Source organism: Hippoglossus hippoglossus, chromosome 20 (genome assembly GCF_009819705.1).
Source record: "Hippoglossus hippoglossus isolate fHipHip1 chromosome 20, fHipHip1.pri, whole genome shotgun sequence".
NCBI classification, from domain to species: Eukaryota; Metazoa; Chordata; class Actinopteri; order Pleuronectiformes; family Pleuronectidae; genus Hippoglossus; species Hippoglossus hippoglossus.
In genome coordinates this window covers 12,087,011-12,107,342 of record NC_047170.1, presented here as the reverse complement: position 1 = coordinate 12,107,342, position 20,332 = coordinate 12,087,011, and the positions used below count along the sequence as shown (strand labels likewise).

Genomic DNA, 20,332 nt, shown 5'->3' with positions numbered 1-20,332 from the left:
CTGGTAAATACTCAAGGAGAATATCACACTAATGGGTCTCCGTGTTCACGGGGTCTGGCTTGCATGTACGAGTGGGTTCAAGTAAACATGAACTTAGAAAATGCAGCCTCACACTCACACGGACAAATCCCAGTAAGTCCTCGTTTACCTTTCTAATCACATGGTCACAAAGAAAAAGGTGCATTCACACTGAAATTGCAAGAGGGGACAGGAAATAGCATGAGTATATAAATTATATTGTTATTATATTATTAATATATCAGCAAGACCTAGAAGGGAAACAAAAACAGTCCTAAAAGTTAGCTTTTCACTAACCTCCACTCACTGCAGCTAAACAACATCCCTTCTTCGGTGATACAACAAGATATGAACAAGTAATATTTCCACAATGACGTGTCAATCCCACCTCCTCCGTCAAAATGCTGGACATTAGAAGGCCTTGTAACTTTGCAAGTTCAGTTAAGAATGAACTCTGACTGAGGGAACTTCACCCAATGTGCCAATGTGTCACCCAGTTACATTTAGAAATGAGTGGGTTACCATTAGATACCAAGATCAGGAAATAAGCCGGTATTGGGGATAAGGTTTGGTTCAAAGTTAAGGGAAACATATTGGTCCGGGACATAGACTTCACCTTCCCCAGAATTGTTGTCTATTATTCATTCCATTAATTAGTTCAAGCCTTCGACAACGTCAACTGAAACGAGCAGAATGCAGATTTTGGTGTGACTGTGCCGCATTTTCTCTTTGAGGCCATACTTAGTCTCAGTCTAGCAGTAGCTTGAGCATAATGCTAGCTTATGCATGCTATCATGCTGATTCTAGACATTACACCTACTGCATTAGGTTTAGAAAAGTTTGACCTGATCATTGGTCTCAATGAAAAATTGTAGGGATTAGCAAAGTTATTGAACTTCATCCTTTGGGGACAAAGAAAGTGTCGACCAAATTTCTAGCTAATACGTACGTACTCGCTGAGACATTCTACTAATAAATGAAAACTTCAACTTTATGGTGGCACAAAATTACCTGGCAATCCATCTAACACAGATATTTATGTTATTGATGTGATATTTATAAACGCATTACTGCTGTCCATGAAAATCATTACAAACAGCACATGTTAAAGTACCAGTTGGCATTCGCTTCTCATGGTTGAAGCTCAATCAGCTCGTGAACTTGCTTTACTGTTGAGGACACATGGCGTCATGAGTTACCAGGGATGGGAGAGAGAGTTGTGTGTTTAACCAAGGTTAAGGCCTAACATCCAGCCTGGATAATGGTGCACAAAAAAAAGAGGCTGAAATTACACTGGGGCTATGACAATACTGATAGGCTATAAAAACATGTCATTTAATGCTCCCCATCACCCCCCCCCCCCCCCCCCCCCCCCCACCCCCTCCCTCCCCAAGTGTGGCTCTCTCATCTTCTCACCATTAAGCCAATTCATCACCTCTTCAGAGAAGGCCATGACACAGATCCAGTCTATCAGTCACCCTCTTTAGGATGTGTTTGCTATTCAGATCATCAAGGATTTCTGCCATATTAAACATGGAAGTGAAAGCTGAGGCCATCTAAACAATGACACCAGAGAGCTGCTCAAAGCGAAACCCTTCTTTATTGAAACTGTGAGTTTGAAAAAGGCCACAATAATCGCGTCAGAAATTAAAATATGAAAACAATGATGTAGCAATAATGTAAGATGGGGTTTGCCACTTGGAGCCAGTTGTTTGATGTGTCACTTTTCTAATGACTTCTCGAGAAAGGACCCTGGATTTGCATTTTTGGTCCCTGCTCCTGTAATGAAAAAAGGTAGAGCGGAGCATATTTCACTGGGCCTGTCAAACCCACTCACGCCCCTCTGCAAAGCACTCAGGAACTTCATTCCATCGCCGCCCGTTCTCACGACTGTGCTATGAAATTGACTATGACAAAATTAGCAAACCTAGACTGTTTGGACACATTCCCAATATAGTGGGTTTTGCGTTTTTTTTTTCAAAATGCAATCAAGCCCTGGGACATCAAACATGAAGTCTCCTTGAAAGTTGTTCAGTCTCTTTGGCGTGAGTACAGCTATGGATTTATGTAATCGCGAGCTTGTTAGGAAGATTTCTCGGGCCTATTGACAGTGACGTGCACTGGGCTTTGGCAGAGGTGACATCTGGGAAGCACAATTCTGCTGCACCACCACGCAAAAGCAATTAGAGATCTATATTCCCAGACAGGTCCTGACTTTGTTCGATGGTGGAGGGATACATGTGGTTTAATGTCTTTATTAACATGACAAGCATGTCCCATACAACGTCTTCGAATGACAATCAAAGGGTCATCATGGAAAGGGGGGCAGCAATCAGTGAAATCATGCTCTGCGGTCAGGACTGTGTTGTCAAGTCGGGGACATCAAAAAGCATTTTCCGAGTGAACTGTTCCGAAGATAATATAGTAAAATATAGTAACAGCCACGGAGGATTTTTTTTATTTTAACAAGCAGAAAGTAACTGAAGTGACACCAGTTACTGCGAGTTACAGCGACTGTAAGGTAGCAGAACGGGATGGTTAATTACAAACGGTTCAGTTTCAGTTGGACAACCTCTGCTCAAACACTTACTCTTCATTAGATAAATCTCTCTGGCTGAAGTAATTAGTTCAGTCTATTAATTACTATAATCACCCATTATCATGTTGGCCCTCATTTTAACATGTTTCATGCATTTAACGAGCCTTAAGCAAAGCTGTTTTCAGGAAATATTCTCTAAATATTCTACTTAAAAAACAACAGAGTGTTAGTCTGTATTGTTAAGTGTTCCTTAAACAATGTAGTTACTCAAACAGGACTACATTGATTTGATTTCCAGCTAAGGATTAATACACATTTAGGGCTCAAGTGAGTAAAGCAAAAGGATTAAAAATGATTGGGTCACTGTTCAAAGTAATAATATAATGGCACCCAGTGTAACAGAGTGGGGGTGCGGGGTACGTTCAGTCACTTAAGTGCACCACTGTAGTGTACAGTGTGCAGACAGTCCTTGGTTTGAGCTTCATCACCACAAAGTGCCAAACTTAAACTTAATGTAATTTATGTTGATTATTTCCATGCTCAATAAAAACTGCAGTTTATGTGCTGATAAGTGTTTCGTTGTTTGTTTTAATGTTTTTTCACATGTCTACTTGCATTTAGAACATCGGTTACCACAAATAGTAAAGTAATAATAAAGTATATAGTATAAAGTCATAGTTTTATCACAGCTTTTACATGGTATGCACAGTAATCCAATATCCCCTAAATGTTTAGGTTTTATCTTTGATAGCCAACTTTAGTTTGCAACTTGATAATACTAATCAATTGGGTTTAATAAGACTATATACGGCTCCTCGGTGGAGGTCGTATTCTGGTAATCGAAATAACCATTAACCGAGTGGTTAGGTCACATACCTCTAAATGCCCTGAGGAACAAGTGCCTATAGTTTGATGGCCAGCTGGGCCATTTACAAGTCAGTGCCACTTCTCCCTTTCCACATTTCTTATCCACCTTCACTATTGCTATATAATAAAAAACATAAAAATGTCCCCCAAAAATGTAAAAGCCATGATTACCCGAAGCCTGAGTGAGTGGATGAAGGCTGTGGGTAGAAGCCTGGCCTCATGTCGCACACAGCATTCTCCTCCCTGTCCACTTCCTGTCTGTTCCCCTTCGCTATGGGAAACAACATAAAAGTCAACATATATCTTATACAGTTTTTTGTGGAATTTTCTTTGTGGGGAATTGGCCATTTTAAGGATAGTGATGGCATCTCAGTGCAAATGTTCCCCAAAAGTTTTCCTCTGACACTTTATCACAGGGGGAACCAGTGATCCTTTTAACAGCTTGGAAGTTATTGTAAACATACATTATCTGTGTGAAAGTTACGTTTGCATCTACGAGGTGTTATCACAAGGTTCCTGTTGCACATGGACATTGCGCTGCACAGTAATGCACAGATAGCAAGCCTTGTGAGTCAGTGTTCTATGTAACGTGACTTTTAGTCTGTTTAAGACATCCCTCACAGGGTTTGGCCTGAGCATCAGGTACGTAAGTGAAATCATTTTGCTTTCTCGGTCTGCTTTGTTGACAAGCCACGGACGGTCACTCGTATTTGCTGCCACGCCTCCAGTCACCATTAATCCTGCAGCATACACAGGAGAGAAAAAGATGGTCGGCACGCCCACTATGTCTAAGGGGAGCATCGCACACACGCTTTGCACATCAACGCACTAATACTAATATTAGTATAGTAACCAGTATACCACAATTTTTAACAGTAGGTTAGTTTGATTCCTTTATAGAATCTGCATACTGGGCAGACAGGACATGACCAATAGGACATAATAAGCTATTATTTTGTCCAATATACAATAAAATTTACCATAACAAATATTGTCCCTTTAATCTCAGTTTACAATGCCAAACATGTCCACAGCATTAGGTGTGGAGCCGTATACATCAGGCCCCTGTGAGCTGCCATGAAATAAGGCTGGGGTCTGAGGAGATGGAGCTGGGAGCAGTAAACAAGGCGGTCCTGCTCCCCAGCTGTGAAGGTGACACAGGGATGCTACACGCAGAACAAGCCCTTTTGATTAATCACAGGATATTTACTAGCTCAGATCTAATCAAGGACTGCAGGATCACAGGCTACATCATACACGGCCCAGGAATTTACACAGCAGAGTTAACCTGTCAACTGCCACTGTCTTCTTCCCTACATCTATAAACACTGTGTATGGTTTGGCCCGGCGGTTACACACCGCAGGCGGGCAGGCCGCTCCAGAGGTGATTGTTTTATTTCCGCTGAAACATTATAAGCTGCAGTCAGATACTCAACACATGTCGTCTGATATAAAACCTTATGGCAGAGGGGAGAAAGAGCCATTTATCTCAAGGTGGTCGCGGTAATGGGATACAAGAACGTGAGCGGTTTTCTCACTAAAGTAAACTACAGCATTGTGTGCAGGGGCCTGTTCTGTCAGCCTGTGGCAGTGGGAGTCATTTCCTGCAGAGGAGATACAAACCAAAGAATAATCTGAGATTGCAAACAAAAAGAGATTAAGAAAGTACGATCTCAGATGATTTATAATGTGACTTTTATGAGCGATTCAGCACTCACTGAATACGCAGTACAGTTTGGATGAGGATTTTATTGCTATTTATACTTGAGCCAAAACAAGTAATTGTGATGTAATTTTTTATCAATCAACAGATAATCAGAAAATGAATCACCAACTATTTTGACTGATTGTTTCAGTGGTTTTTTAAGCCACAATACAACATTTCACTGGTTCCAGGCCCTTATTTTCCAATTGTTCTTTGTCATATATAATTTTAAAGATATAATACGTACAATTCCTCTTTTAAATGTATAAAAACCAACTAGACCTATGTTATATATTTTGCTGACTTGTGTACTAACATTATCCAAAATGTTTATAACAGCAATTAAATCCAGAGAAATCCACAATATTAATTAAGGCAACCAGACATTTCATTTTGGTCGCCTTTTAATTTCATCATCTCCACTTTACACGTGACTTTGCCATCACTGGTGTAACTTCCAGGGCAAAAGACAGATGAGGAAGGAAATGTTAATGTTTTAAAAACATTAATTACAATCCAACCTTTAGTTAAATTTGGTTAAGACCCAAAACAACTGAAACTGACACATGGAAATGTATTTGTCTACTTACTTATTTAAACCGTCTCTTTGGCTGACCAACATGATTTCTGTTCAGTTCATTGTAGGCAACATATTGTAATAATTATGTTCCACTTAATGTTAATTAAGTTACATTTGTAGAGAAAAAAATGTATTGTCTAAAACTGTTTGAAATGGATATAGACATAACCTTTAGCGTGACCTGCGTGCTGTCTTCTGTTGTTAGCACTTCTACTAAAGAGACAGGCCGCGGTGGCAGTGCTGCCATGTTTATGAAGCGGTCGGGAAAAAGTGTGTTCTGCACTTTTGTGTCGCCTGGAAAATGTCACTCCATGGGGGGGGGGGGGGGGGGGGGTTCAGAGAAAACAGGTTCAGAGAAAACACTGACAACACTGACACATACAAGGAGATTCGAAGACTGTGTTAATTCTTTAAAAAAGATTAAATATAAGTATAGACAGCAGAAATCTATTGTACCTTTATTTTACACTTCCTTCATTGTGTTGTTTTTGTCCCTTGTCCATACAAATGTGAAGAAGCCTTCAGTTGAGACACGATCATTTTGTTTGTGTTGAAATAATAAAGTGATCCGCTGTGTTTAAGCAATAGATCACTTCACCATATCGAGCCAGATCTCTGCCACATGAGCTTCGAACAAATAGGCGGTCAATTAGACAAGAGCCTTTTTGTCAGTCTCCCCGTCTCCCGGATATTTCCTCAAAGTGACGAGTCACATTAGACGATAGGAGGAAGAGTAATTTCTGTGTCACATCCCTTTAGCCCGACCTCACTTACAATCGCCAAGACGAGGGCGTTCTCACAAAAAATTAATCACATTTGCCACTTTAATGGCATCCCTCAGCCCTCTGCCAAGAATTCACAATCATCGCCCTCCTATTGTGTTACTCCAGCAGCTTGGTGGCAACAAAGTGATTTCAAGGAGTGTATCAATACTTACATCACCCCTCTGGCCCTCTCTCTTCAGTGTTGACACTACAGCACTCGGAGCTGGGCCCAACTGGCAGACGGCCATCCACTTTATGGAAATAAGGGAGATGGAAGTATGCAGTTGTGGATTTAAAGCTCATTACTTATTAATTTTGTACATTTATACGTAAAGAGAGAGAAACAAGCAGGTTTGTCAGTAGGCACCAGTGTGGTTAAGAATGGTATTATTGGTGGTCAGTGACATTTTTACTGTTTACAGACTAGAAGAAACAAAAGGAAATAACTAAGGAGTTACTCTGCCCTGAAAATAACGGTTAACTAACCAGCAGCCATAAATGTATCCATCGTTAAGCAAGATTGATATTTGCAACAACTTCAGAACAAAGTCTGAAATTTCGAGACAAGTAATGATTGTTAGTAAGTCCACAGCAGGGCACTGATAACATGATTTATCGGCAGATAAGTCTTCCTCACTGAAGCCTCATTCTCTCAGTAAAAACAGGCTCGTCCTTGCCATCAAATATTCAGACAGACTTGTTATTCCTTGTGAGTGAGAAACCCTGTAAAATGACTGGGAAACAAAACACTTGTGGTAAAACAATGTTCTGAAGACATTCTGTCAGATTCGTCCCATTTTTACAGATTTCATCACTGAGCTGTGGCGTAAATGCCTTAAAACACTTTGACATAACATGCTGCATCCGGAGACCCTCTGCGTCTGAATAATGCATCTACAATATGTTCCAAACAGCTGTCTTCTTGCAAGAAGTTTCTTCCAAGGCTTTTGGTCACATCATTTTAAGAAATCTGCATAATTTGTGAGAATTCACCTGGTTCTTCTCACGACGGCCACAGGCCAATCACCGGTGCTCAAACTCGCAACAAGCCATTGTGATTGGCGAAGAAATAGTCATGACCATCCTCCAATCTTGCTGCCCACGCTCTTCATATTTAATTCAGAGGTTGTGTATTTCTTTATGATTGCAACATCTGTTTGCTCCCAGTGCCAGCTCTCTCTGTCAGCCACCCTCTGTTCAATAATTCCTGTCCTGACCCCTGAGAGCCCCTGACATCACAGCACCGGCTGCTGCTCAAACTTCAGGGGGACCAGACACAAAGGGACAGGTGCCCGCTTCCAAATCATCTGGCTCAACAACCTGCATCAACGACGGAGATCATGGGTTTTATTGTTGTTAACGTAAACCAAGCAAACTCTCAAACAAACAACTGATATGGATATGGACCTAAAAGATAACGATGCAACTCAGTTAGGCTCATAGGTTTGTAATGATCTGCAAGATGCTTGTATATCTGTCAAGTGGGTGGTTAAACTAATAACACAATGGAAATAAACTGTCAGTGAGAATAATCAATAAGAAAGAGGTCTGAGCTGAATCTGAAGGGGCACTGTTAAAAAAGAGGAAAATGTGTTGAGATGGAGATCAAGGAGGATCATGCAAAAATGGAATATGTCCAATACGAACTACCTTTGGGCCAGTATTTTTAATTGTGTCTTTTTGAAATTTCCTTCTTTCAACAAATCCAAAACAACATCTCTCCAAACATTTGACTTGTTCGTCTTTTCTGTAACTTTGTACTCCAAGACAAGTCATATACTGAACTTTGTAATCTTGGAAAATGGATCATGGATACTATTTTTAGCTGTGAATGAAAACATGTTTGAAACAATATCGAGTGTTTAAAACAACATGGGGGTGTGTATTGGATCGACTATATATTTGTATATGTGTCCTGTCTGTAAACAATATGTACATTGCCTATATATTGTCTGGACAAGTACAATGTAACCAAGGGCCAGAACCAAATACCAAATACATGACAACTCACTAGGCCCAAAACATTATTTTCTGATATAAACAAACCGTATTCTTCTTAATGAAGGAACAGGTCACCAAATGCAACAGTGGGTGCAAAATCTGTTTTGTTGGTTTGGTCCATACCCTGTTTACATTATAGGAGAAATTCAGTTTAAAGAAAATTTAAACAAATATGTAATTATTGATATTTCTACATTTAGAGAAAAACAATGGCTACAGCTTCCATACCAGATGTGTGGTACCAGTGTAGGTTCACTACATCAGACCTACAGCCTGTCAACATTTATGACTGATCAAATAATTCTGTCTGGTTTTCTCAGCGAGATCCTTGTTGTCAGAGACACTGAAGGTGGCAGGGTCTATAAACAGATGCTACCCACTGACCTTAGAGAACATGGTGTAGGGGCCAGATGTTCGGATAACCTCGCAACCTTGGGACCAGCTGATGTGGCGATGATGGAGATGGGTACTGGCAGAGGAAACTGATCTAGTGGCATCAAAGGTTCCCGTTTTTCCCCCACTTTTTCTGTGTTGGTCTTTACACCCCGAACTGGGCAATCCTGGAAGGCAGGGAAAGATGGAGGACGGGTGAAGGCAAATACGTGAACGCAGAAGCGAAAGAGACAGAGGGAGCGGGAGGGAGCAGTGGTCAGTGGCGCTGACGGTTGTCACAGATGTTGAGTTCAGCACAAAACTCTGCCAGAAGCCATCATGTCAAAGCGAAGTTAGCTGAATGAACAAGAACAACTCCAGGCCCTGCCACATTAAATTTCGTTCAAATTCAACAGCTGTTTCTTGAACGAATGCAGATGCAAAAATAATGATAATAATGCCTACTTACAGCTTCTGCTTTGAAGTAAACAATCACTCTTGACCACACCCTGTACACATTTAGCTCCACACTGCTGTAGCTCTTTTAAAGATTTCGCTTTAGAGGCAGCGTTCGTTTTTGGCAGGAATCGTCAGTCTTAAAAGTTGTTTCTACAGCAAAATATGCCACAACTAAGGCTTTTAAACTCTGAGTAAATAATTTTTCTTGTGATTTTAAAGGTCTTAACATAACCAACTAGGGAGTTTTTATCCTGTGGTTGTCAGAAACAAGCAAATCATCTTTGAAATAGATATCCACTGTGTTGCTGTTGCTTCAACATCATTTCACCTCAAATCAACGCCTGTGCTTGTCTGTTCTGGCATCTGAAATTCTTAACATTTTGACTGGGTGCATCTTGGCTCCGAGCATCTTCACTCAGTTCGGAGAATGTCTTTGTGCCAAGGCCACAGCCTGTGGCGGTTTTCCTAGTGACAGATGAGCGAGCATGTCAACATGTTTGTGTGTGTGTGGTGAAACAATGGGGCCTGTGAGCTGTGAACTGTGCTATTATGGGCAAAACTGGCTGTTTATTCAGTAACCGATCATACAACATATTATCATGCATACAAATCTGTAAATATTGTATCAACCACAATATTCAAATAATATGGACACAGACATGTGGCTCCACAAACACACGGAAGTAGTTTGGTGACTTTTAAACATTTCTATTTTTACAGACATTGGTAGCACGTCCTTGGCCTCACACACATGAAATTATAACCCTCTCTGAAATATGATTATTTTAACATTGAGACAATGGTTAAGGTAAGAAAATAATAGCGAGCTTCACCAAAAGAAAACTGTGACATGTGGATCTAAATCTGTCCGTCCTTTTCTCCAGGCCTGTTGGCAAAGGGCAGCTCAGCTGTAGCAGGCAAATTGTGTGAACAGCGGACTACGAACATCTCTCCACAGGCCATACCAAGGTGTCTAATCCAGGAAACGCTGTGAACACACACCCTGTGGGCTCCCACAGTGCACTGCACAGCCTTCATCCCAATGCACACTGCAAAAAATCTTACAATTCAACAAGTCTGTTATTGAAAAGTAAAACGTATAAATTCTTAAAACACTTTAACATTTTGCTCATAAACTGAGATTATGTCATTTGTGTGAGGACTTTTCTGGCTGAATCTGAGAACAAATGTCTTGACCAGACCAGAGCTGTATCCTACGACATATGTTGCATGTGCTGTGGAAAAAAAACGATCTGTGCAATGAATGAATTTTACCGCTTTAGCACCTGTTAAATACATTTGTGCATGTGTGAGACAGAACTGCTTGATGGTGTGAAGTGACTGTTTGTGTGACGGGGAATCAATGGCACATTATCATTCTACTTGGTGGTTGTTGTCTATTGTGTGATTAATAATCATGTCCCCTGCCACGCAGATTCCATACATCCTACACCATTGCCCACAGTTCCGAGGGAACGGTGCCATAATTCTAATGCAGCTACCTCCATGTTGATTCAAAGTCAAGCAAGATAGAAGACAAGGGAAAATAAAGCTGTATTTCAAATGAAATGATGGACCCAAAAGAAAGACATTTTAGATATAACAGAGTGGAAAATTAATTTCTTTTGTTTTACAGTTGAGATTTAACTCTGCCTCTGAAGCACCAGTGCTGTGTGCAAAAAAAGTTAATGCAAAGCCCTGAAGAAGGATTATTTTGCAGTAGAACAGAGAGAACAGACTTCACAGAGAAACTGTTTGAGTGCCTCAGTACCAAAGTGTAGTAACAGTCATGAAGCGATGCGTGAAATTCACATCAGTGTGAATTTGAAATGTTTTCAACCATGCTGTAAAGGATATTGTGTTTCTCAGATTATAAAATTGTTAATAATTGTTTACTCCGCTTGTTGGAATATTCTAATATTTGCCAAAATTAACCAACTCCAATTAATGTGCAAAATTCAAAGCCAGTGCTTAATGACATGATACTAAATTTCTGGACATCCACTCGATACTTCTTCGAAAAAATCCACTGTGATAAATTTATAGATATTTCCTTTACACATATCACGGCACTTTACCTGAAGAAATATAGCCAGTTCGCCTAGGAGTGTGTCTGCTGTCCAGCACCTGTCACATCGGCTGAGTGTCACCCGCGTCACAGGGTGTCGCAAAATGACAGCTCCCAATGTCTGCAAAGATGAAGCCTCGGGAGGGGAAAAAAAACCCCGGACGGATTGAAATTTCATCCTCCCAAGTATATCAAAGTGACTCCTGTCAGCATTGCATCAAAGCGGTGACACAGGAACTGTTCATTTTTACAGCTGAGAGTTGGACTGTGCAGAGGGGTTTTTTGGGGGGGGAAACGGGCTGAAAAGGTGAGCGCCGTAAATTACGCTGGGTGACTTACAGGAGAAATGATGACAATGAAAAGCACCTTGTCAACTATCCGCCGCTTGGATTTATGACAGCAGAGTCAAAATAGAGCTGTGACAAGAAGTTGAAGGGAGAGTTTTGAGACAAAGAGTGTGAATGATTTTCAGAGATCTGGTTTGTTAATGTCAAACACAACAATGTCCACTGTGGGCTCATGTGACACTGAGTCGTGTGAGTCCACTGCAGTGCTGCCTGCATGGCGCAACAATGTGCAACATCTCTGATTCTAAAGAAATCAAATTCATCATTTATGTTTTCTTCTTTTTTTTGGATGTAGAAAGCATTAGTAAAAAAAAAAAAAAATTTTTTTTAAAGATATTATTTTAAATAAAATAGGTTTAAAAATTTAATGAGAATTTTTTTTATGGTTAAGAAAAGAAATAGAATCATGATCTCAGCATAACATAAAATAACATGGACAGTTACCATGGGGCACTTCACAGTCGGGGTAAACAAGTGTGTTTTTGCTTGTGCAGGCCCACAGTGCTACAAGATACAGAGATACGACTTGTGCAGCAATGACAAATATTAGGGGCTTGAGGCTAAAGGAATCTGAGGCAGACCAAAATCTGTTTTTGTCCCAGGGCCAAAGCCTGTACTGCACTGTGGGCCACTTGTGATTTCAGCACTAGCTGGTGTAACGCAACCAGCCATGCATTAGCATTGGCCCTCCAGTTAGAGCAGGCTCTTAGGATCCTGTCACCCAAACTTACCGTATACTCTCGCACATGCTCACACGCGCCTCGACATGCACATGCGAACATGGAAAAGCAGCTTGTTTGCGACGGAGAGTCAAAGACCTTAATCTATCTTCCTGAATCCCTCATTTACACGTATGCTACTCACTCACTGCAGGAAACCCACTGTCTTGCACTCTTCTCCGACCACTAGCACCTTTTTAAGCTCTCCATTGGTCAAACACACACACTTAGTTGCTGTCAACAGCGGCAGCGGGGACATCCCTCCACAAAACATAAAAGATTGAATCTCCCTGTTTAAGCAGCCAGCCCATATCCCTTACCACTTAACGGGGGGGCCTGAGCTAGCATACAAAGTTCAACAACTGTGAAGAAGGAACTATTAAAGAGGACACACAAAGCAGTGACCTTGACTGACAAGTGCTCTTCATTCTGGCCATAAACAGCAGTGGGGCCTGATAAGTGTTCATCGGTGCGGGGAGTAATGACCTATCCGTCAGCAGCGGTTGGGCTGTGTGAGGTAGTATAAATGGAACATACATAATGTACAGCAATAATACCAGCACGCTCACAGCCTAATGTATTATCATTATTCTTGGGGACTAGGGTTTTTTTCCCCTCCCCTAACCCCGTGTAGTGTGCCACAGCACGGCCGGTAAATGCCTTCCGGCCGCGATAATTTCATTCTAATCTTTGTTCCATATTATAATTTTCATGGACAGAAATACACCAGGAAGCAGCGGCACATTTCTATCAAGGGCTAAACAGAACACCGGCCATAACTGGAGGTTTTATGTGACTGTATAACCGCCCGTTCTTAGTGCACCAGTCAATTTATGATAAGAATGGAGAAAGCCGTAAATTAATGTGTGATGGCCCATCTCAAACAACATCATTACGTGCCGAGCGAGGGCAGCTGTATCCAAACAAGACGTTCGAAACCTGCTCAGAGAGGAGATCACAAAATTCAATATTTAAAAACTGGGGAAAAAAAACAACATCAAATGTTATTCCAAAATTAAATTAAGGATACACATTCAGGAAATAATGAAAAAATCTAAGCATAATACTGTAATTCATGCTGTGTGTATTACTGGATAGCAGCTCATTGTGCTTGGAAATCATAGGGGTGGTTATACACAGGTAAGTATGTTTTGATTATCTTCTCCCTCTGAGATAAAACAGCTTGCATGTGTTCTACATTCACTGTATTGTTCTTCATACACTGCTATGTGCCGCCAAAACACTGAGGTGATATATGGTACGTGCTGATTGTATTTTTCTGGGCATCACAAACACCTTGAAATGAATCGTTGTAAAATCACAACTTGATCTATTTAATCCAATGATATATGAAAATGTCTGGATGAACTGTAACATTGAATTTAAATTTTTTTGTGAAAATTACCCACAGATGAAGGCAAAATGCTGAAAGACAATTTTCCTTAACGATCCCAGTGAGCGAGTTATATCAGAATAAATGAGGCACTGTGTTAGAAAGTGCTTTCTAGTCTTTATGCTAAGCTAAGCTAACTAGATGCTGAAAAAGCTCCACGTTTACTGACATGACATTAATTACTCTGCATGCAGCTTATTGTAATCATGAATTCCACCATGTTTATTTTCACTGTTGTTTGTCCATTTGTCTGTCTCTTCGCAGGATTACACAATAACTACACAACTGATTTACTTACAACTTAGTGGAAGGATGGAAAGTGGGGTTAGAAAGAACACTTTAAATCTTTGGGCCGGTGCATCCCTCTCTTTAACATTGCAAGATGGAATTTTTGACATTTTCACCAATTGCCCAGGAAATAATGCATGGATCATACCAGCAAACCTGCTGGTCTGGGAAAAATAAAGGTTTTGGCGTCCCATATAATCAGTCACACTTTCGTAAATTCGTAAAACTACAGTATTTTAGAAAACCACCTTGTTACTTTTGCGGCTGACATCACAAAACGACTTCATCAAAAACCTCCCCCGCATCCCATGAACATAAGAGCCATAAACAAAAAATATCACGTCCCAAAATACTACCTTGAGATGGCTAATTCAGTCTGGACCCTATACTGGTTGTGCTGAGAGTAATCATGTAACACCATTAATTAACAGGCATCTCTGAGGCCTCCCACACACATACTGTATCAGAGTCACAGCCAGTGTCCGTATCCAAAACCCATCTCCACTCGACAAAAACAAGGACTTGTAGTGTTACGATACAACCGAACATTCATATATCAAACCCTGCATATTGTAGGAATGTATTCTGGGATATTTTTAAATCAAATGCATACAGAAACAGCAGACTATCAGAGAAATGGCCATTAAAACGTCATCACACTAAAACTAAACACCTCCTTGCTAATGACAGTGTAGCAGCGATTACATTATTTTGATGATAATAATATGTTGGTATAATCTGGGTGTTGTGAGCATTGCGTGCACTACTGTCTCGTCTCTCCCAGGTATCCCTACAGAGCAGAGGAAAAATGAAGGATGCCTCCAGAGCTTGCAGACAGTAATCTCCCCCACGGAGGTCAAATCTAACATGGCAGGTTAGTGTCTGTGGAGATTGACAGCCTGGAGAAATACTGCTGCTAGGCACCCACAACGCACAGTGACAGCAAACACCTCCCAGGAAAAAGGCTGGTTACCAAGCCTTATAGAGCGACTGTCAGAGGGTGCCTGTTGTCAGAGCTGCAGCCGACTCCGCACTGACAGTCTCTGTCAACCTATCTCTATCATATCGAAACCATCTCAATCATGTGAACGCTACGCTCGCCCAGGAAGTATACAGACCCAACCCGTGCATATCTTCATCTTCTTCCAAACTCTTTGCACCATAGACTGGTTGGTCTCAAATCACGAATACGTAGATTTCCAAAGGCTCTAAATAATAAGTCAGTTATTGAAATGATTAATCCATCATTAGAATCTGCAACTAGTTTGATCATTTTTAAAGATTTAAGTAATTTTAAGTAATTTATAAAACAAAAATTGTAAAAAGAAAATGACAAACTGAAAGTCTTTAGGAACTGGGATGTTGCGATGGACATATTTTGCTATTTGCTGAAGACAAAACAATTAATCAGGTGAAAATTAAATCTGTATATTAGTCCATAATGACAGTAATCATTAGATGCATACAATCAAGCATTTTCTAAGCATTTCCTCTTTGTTCTGGTGTTATTATAATGTCTTTGCCAGATATACATGTTATTGGTTTAGATTCTCTTTAAAAGTCAAGCAGATCAAACAGAAAAGTTTGAAGACAAAGCTATTATAGCATTAACAAATGTATGAATACATAGAGCAGAAACAACCCACGCTTTCGCTTTAATTTATGTTGTTTACTGTGTTTGTGGAGAAAGTGTAATGCAGTACAGCAGACCACTAATTGCATAAAATATGTTATCTTACAGGCTTGTGCTGTCTGCCTTTCATAAACAAAGGCTGACAGATCATGCCCTGAACCAGTGACCCTGCTGTGAGCATATGCACTAATGCAAGGTCACACTGGAGACTGGCCACATGAGGAGAAAACAGCCATCCAATTTGCCTTGCAAGACCAACACAGACACAAACTACTGATGTAGTCATCATCCTCTACAATAAAATGTCAGGGTGTTAAACTGGCTCCTTTTTTTCATTAGCGGCTGTAATAAATGGTGCTTCTATAAAACAGAGGATTCCCATTTATGTCCGGGAGAGAGGGGGGGAAATGATGAAGGGATATGCCAAAAATCTGTTGTGCGCTCAAAGTCAAGGAGGCTTTGTGGGCTCCCACAGCGCTCAGCTGTGTGCAGAACCATAGCAACCCCTGATTTTCATAATGGCAGCTGGCCATCTTTAAATCAGAGATCTACACACAATACAAGGCATAAACCACAGTGGCTGCCACATTACCACCATGACTGAGTACATCAGCCTCAAAACAAACAGTAGCATGCTCAGTTCAACAGCCAACTAAATTTTAATTTAAAGCAGCATGACTATGTTGCTGTATAAAATGCTACAGCTTAGAAAAACATATCTGATTGGTCTGATTATGAGGGTGAGTGTTTATGGCAGAGCGCTGTGAGGGGGTTGATGGGGGTTATGGGGCGGGGGTGTTGGTAGAAGAGGCAGAAAAGACGGGCAGACAGACAGACGAACAGACCTATAGCCTGATGCCGTTCCCCCTCATCCCTCTGCTTGCCCTTTGTCATGCACCCTCCTCACCTCCAGAGCTGTCACTGGCTTGTCAGAACCAATCACAGGATGCCATGCTGTCTGCCAGCCATGTACCAGTTTGGACAGGATGACATCAAATTTCTGGTGCTACGCGTCAAGGACCATATGAGAACAGATGTCCTCATTACTGGGTCGCCCGTGTTTTAGAATTACTACATACTCATGTTTTCATATCTCAGGGGATTAAGAGAAAGCGTTTAATCTTTCACTTTAATCTTAAATTGAAGAAGGCGAGCGGTGAAATGTGTTAAAATGTTTTAACAACATAATTTTTTTAAAGAAAATAATGGCATGTACGTAACAAATTTACACTTTTCAAAAACAGACCCCCAAAAAAGTGTGATAAAACAGTGACATGTCCATGTCCGGTGTTATGCATATATGAGGCCCTCTGAGATCCAGCATGACAAAAGTAACTTTATTGAATGGGACAGATCGCTGCTTGTCTGACTGACTTAATCTGTTTGATTGAGCAACGGGACGCCCTCGGCTTCACAAGTCCTTCAAAGGCCGCAGATTCTGCAAGTGTGAAAAAAAGAGGGAGGAAAAAAGGAAAAGAGAAAAATCCCCCCCCCCCCCCAACTCTCCTTCTACTGTGATAGAAACACACACCAGAGCAGCTTTAAAGGGTTTATTTATTAGCTCTAAACATCTTATTCATTGCCCTACCACCCGAGCCCTTTCAGGTCATCAGCCTCTGACAAAAGACCCCAAGCCTGGAAAATCTGTCGAGTGTCAGTGATCATTGATTAGAGCAGAACTCTGGGCGGATGATGAGTTCTCATTGAAGGCGACCGTTGAAAAGTAATAGAGAGCCGAGTTTGAAGAGTTTGTCCGGGACAATGACACTGCTGCCACAATTTTCCTCCAGACTCGAAAGCACGCCGCATTACAGAGCCATACATTCATTTGCTCATGCTTCACGATCTTATTATGGGGATCTAACTTTCCACTCCACCCCTTTTTTTTCACCATGCAGTCCGAACACAAAGCAGACCTCCGCTATCATTGTGCTTGATCTGAATTTTATTTAGAGCTCCATATGCTTCTCCAGCCGACTCTCAAAGCCTGGTGTCGGCACTCGGCCTCTCTTGGCCCGTTAACCATTAAAAGAGGGGGCCGCCCTGTCACCACACTGTCTATTGTGGGGCTTCGAGGTTAAGAGACAAAAGTGTGAGATCATGAATGAGTGCTTGGCAGTCCATTGGAGGTTTCCATCCACACAATTCAAATGAGAATATGCACCTGATGCGATTCAAGCATTTATTTTGAAAGAGAAAGAGGTTTTGTTTTTTAGTTGGAGTCCGTTTTAATGAATAAAAACTGGAATTTGGGGATTTTCAAGGAATCTCTGAAAATTAGACCCAATGTGCTGAAGCCATGGCCATGTGGGATTTGCAAATGCTTCTTCTTCTACCGTCTCCCAGAGAATGTGGCTAAATACCCAACTACAAAACCCAGACAGACTACCACATGAGACCGTTCACAGAGGAGGTGGATGAAACCCCAGAGACACTCCAACACCTCACAGACAGCAGCAGGCTTCAGAATTACCCCTCCACCATCTCCAGGGGCCTCCTCTGAACATGCCTTTCCCCTGCACTTTCTCCCCTCCAAGTCGCCAAAGCTGCGCCTCTCAGTCTCCAGGTCCCCCCTTAGTGACAATTTGTCCACATCAGAGAGCCGTCATGCCTAACGAGATCTGACTCGTGACACACACAGATGGGGAGGGGCTGGGCATGGGCAGTGCGAGCGCCGTGTGCTCGCCTGCCCCGGGGCTACAGAAAAACGCCATGCTCAGACTGGCGTGTGAGAGAACACAACTGCTTCCTGCTAAGCTCTTCTTTTGCCACCATAAGCTCTACCAGCCCACATCGCTGGGCCTACTACAAGGGAAAGGGATGGAAAAGGAGCAATAAAACGAATGCCGTGATCACATTTGTACTCGCACAAGCAGCTAAGTGAAACAACTTAATAAGGAGTGAAGGAATTTCAAACGCTAAGGGATTTTCTTAAACCGTATCAGCACACTGCTTGTGCATAAAAATTAAGCTTCTTCAATACACTTCATATATTTCTAACCATCCATCTGCCGTTACAAATAACAAGAATAAACCTCTTCATTAAACCAATTACAACAAGAAGAGACACTTTCTTTGCGCACAGACGCGAGAAGCCAGTGACTAAACAGCAAATCGTGTGAGAGAATTTTTTCATTGTGACACAAAGAAAGGACCCCATCAGCTCCTCGTACATTCTGCAGTGGTGCATTACAATCCCACACACAAGAGGAGCTGGGCCAAATTTTTTGTTGGAGCCTTCAGGCAACTTCTGTCGTCGATAATAGGCTCAGGTTTCTCAAGTTTGGTTGAAAAATCCCAAATAATGTCTCTGAAAATAGCCAACACGACGAGGCTTAATGATTCTGATTGCACCGTCTATCTCTATACTGAACCTTTATGCTAATGGGATTATATTGCTGACATATGTTGGTCTAGTGTCGGGTGATATAAGACACACACACTGCACACACCATCTACCCCCCACCCTGCCCACATGGGCTGACCTTGCATCATAAAAAAAAAGAAAATCACAGCCTTTCTGTTCCGGTCAAGTGCATCAGCCACGCAAATGTATGCATTTAGGTCAGGCTGGACACTGTGACCCTACACCATCAGGGCACAGGGGGTAAAATTGTCTGAGGACATCACCTTAATAAACACAAAAACACATGGAGCACAGTACAGTACACACTGTGCGTGATAAGAATTAAATAATACTCCAATACGCTGGTGCGAGCATTTAATTTGGAAATATAAAGGCATACTGTGGTCGGGGGAATTATGTTTTAAGTGTGTAATAACCTAGAGGCTGCCTTTGAACACTGGCCCACATTACACTCACTCATTCTGTTTATTTTCACGTCACACAAACTTTGTCTGATTCGATAAGACAAAATTATCCCAGACTGTGTCAAAGAAATCCAAAATGAATCTACACTTTTTTTAAACTCCACCAGCCAATGTTCACTCCCCTTGCTCTCATTTTTCTTTCCATGCTTCCACTCTGCTGGCTGCTCTCACCTCTCTCTCCTGGCCCTCTGGCCCTCATCCTTGGCTCTGGCTCCTGACAACCTCACCCACTGAGCTACAGATTGGCCTGCACACAATGTCCCAGATCCTCATTCACCAACACAATGCGCTCACCGGCCGCACACCTTCCCCTCTCTTTAACTCTCTCCCCACATCCCTCCTGTCCATTTCCCCATTTTTCCCTCTCGCTCTCGTTCATTCTCCGCGTTCATTTCATTTCCTCAGGCTGTCTCCAAATCTATCTCTTGCCGCTGTGACTCTGCTCTTTCTGGCAACTTGGAGGTGACTGGTGGGCCGACAACAGAGACCGTCTCCCTGCCTTATTCCGACGCAGGGCAGCATGAGCGGGACGAGCCAGAGCTCACAAAGCCACTGCCGAGCTAAACAAAGGTTGTGTGCTCCATCATTCAAACCGAGGCCACTCCGACAGCTGCCTCCGCCACGCTCACACTGACAAACGGCCAGAAAAACAGATGGTTTGTGCATTCATGACCAGTTTAGTGGAAGCCCAGGAGTCACCCCCATTCAAGGGGAGGGTTTTTGTCAGCCATTCTATAATAAAGCTTTT

The 20,332-nt window shown here is 41.8% G+C and overlaps 1 long non-coding RNA gene across 1 annotated transcript in view; it reads right to left on the bottom strand.

Annotated features, from left to right (window-relative positions):
* Positions 1–8,885: 8,885 nt before the first annotated feature.
* Positions 8,886–20,332, bottom strand: part of LOC117753937 — a 29,509-nt gene continuing 18,062 nt past the window's right edge. The window contains exon 3 of the long non-coding RNA XR_004612329.1: positions 8,886–9,034. This is a non-coding gene — a long non-coding RNA (uncharacterized LOC117753937). The remainder of the gene's footprint in view (positions 9,035–20,332) is intronic.